General features: G+C 36.6%; 1 protein-coding gene across 1 annotated transcript in view; it reads left to right on the forward strand.

Annotated features, from left to right (window-relative positions):
- The window catches only part of LOC122808946 (ceramide kinase-like), a 109,841-nt gene extending 108,042 nt beyond the window's left edge, over nt 1-1,799 (forward strand). Inside the window, exon 13 of the mRNA XM_044080101.1 lies at nt 1-1,799. This exon is cut by the window's left edge and continues 1,010 nt beyond it. The gene's annotated coding sequence lies outside the window, so the exon portion shown is untranslated.
- The last annotated feature ends 251 nt before the right edge of the window (nt 1,800-2,050 follow it).

Consider the following 2,050-nt stretch of genomic DNA (forward strand, 5'->3'; position numbering starts at 1 on the left):
TTAGTATTGTAGCATGTCACATATTTCAGAGTAGGCCAGCTCCTTTGCTGCAAAACATGTCTAATGTTAAAAAATATGTAGTAGCTTTGAAACTTCTGCACAGACAGTGTCTAAAGGGGTCACTCAGACTGCGAGTTGGGGGGCTTCTTTCAGAAAACGGTGATTAGCATCAGAAATTGTGTAATCCCCTTACATGTCATGAACAAGGAGCGTCTGCCTTTTGCCAACAAATTGGTTTAGGTTTATTCTATAATTTATTATGTCCTATAAGCCCCAATACTCCATTTCCTTTTGAGAAATTCCTATATGTGGGATGTAGCTTAGTACATTGTAAGCATTTGTGATCTTGCTTAGGCCAAAAGCATGTTTCTTCCTTCAACAAAATCTACTGTTGTAGTTCCAGTCAGTTGCTGTACTGCTTTGTTAACAAGCAGCCTGCTATACTCTCGAACCCTACAAATTCTGCACATTTCTTTTCTGTTGAGGGAATGAGGCAATTCCAGTATCCTAGTGCAACCACAGTGCTCATGAAAATACTGTCTGTTAATCCAGAAAGAAGAACGTACAAAGACATGTTTTCTTTGAGATACCAGTAGTTCTTTTCAGTGTGTGTTGTCATGGTTACTGCTTTTCCTTTGGTATTTCTTCAACGAGATACGAATGAAGTGAGGAGACAGAGAACTTCTATTTTCTCTCATCTTTCAATGTTCAGTGAATTAGCACTTGCTGAAAAGGGCATTGATGAATTATGCAACTGAATTGTTGCCTTTATTTAAGCTATTTAATTATGCAGTTTCTACTGCAAACGGTGCATAACTGTAAATGGTACTGTAGGGTTCTGGTCCAGGGCTTCATTTAGCTTCTTCTAGAAATGTTAAAATCTTAGGCTTCTCAAATTGAGGAAAACTATTATAGAATAATGAAACGGTAAAAAAATAACTATTTTCAGAAGAAGAATAAAAAATATATAGGCAGCTTTAATTTTACAAGTGTGGAATTCATATTTTTTTCAAGGAAGATAAAATCTGTTTAACTAGCGGTATGTGCAACCTGAAAATTAATCTTTAATCAAGTGACTTCCACACTTGTAACTCATGAGAACAGTGCTTCCAGTAACATTAGTTTTAAATGAAGCCCTGTTCCTGACTCAAAAATGAAGTCACATTATATGGTTTATATCTTGCTGAAATATGGGGCTGGCTCCCTTATTTATATTTTAGAACTGCGACCCATTTCTGCTGCAATGTTTTTGTAAGAATGACTAGTCAATGAAAATTCAGGTATGACTCCAAGCAAGCAAATTTTAAGTAGTGCACTTACTGTGGGCTTGTCCTAAAATGAAATACAGCTTGGCACTTATTTATTTCAGTGGGCTGTGCCCACCTGCCTTATCCATAAGTCATGGTGATATAACAGTAACCTATAAATAAAAAGTAAAAGGAGATTCACATGTTAATATCATCCGTGTTTGTAGTGAACTGGTGTGTGTCTTTTTTCTTATTTCATTTAGTGATGATGAAGATGGGACAATAATTTTATGAGCTGGTAATCAGTTTGTCCACTGGCCTCAGAATCTGGTAGCCAGGCCTTCATTTGAAGTTTTCAATCTCTTCAGTTACATGCAAACTGGTAACCAAGATTAACTGTAAAACTGCAGTAGACAGGGTTGCACCATGATTATTATTATTATTTTTATTAGTCATTGATGAACTGGGCACCGTGTTTATCCCATCCTGGTGGTATGAAGTAACAAATGACAATTTCTTTCTGGTGAATAAAGTTGCACATCTAACCTCGCACTACATGTCTTTTGTCCTTGTCATTTTTACTGAGGTGGCAGTGTTCATAATATTGAAAAGAAGTGTGTCCATTTACTTAACACCATGTTGTCAGGAAAACAGTTACTTTCTCGGTAGATGGTCATGCAAGGATAACTGGGAAGAAGTGCTATTTTTTCCCCTGATGATGTAGAACACCATCTAATAAAAATGACTTGCCAGCATGCAGATGGAGGAAGTAAGACTTGAAACAACTTTCTGTTTCAGTGTCT

The sequence above is a fragment of the Protopterus annectens genome, chromosome 8.part0 (assembly GCF_019279795.1).
Source record: "Protopterus annectens isolate FY-2018-M chromosome 8.part0, PAN1.0, whole genome shotgun sequence".
NCBI lineage: Eukaryota > Metazoa > Chordata > Ceratodontiformes > Protopteridae > Protopterus > Protopterus annectens.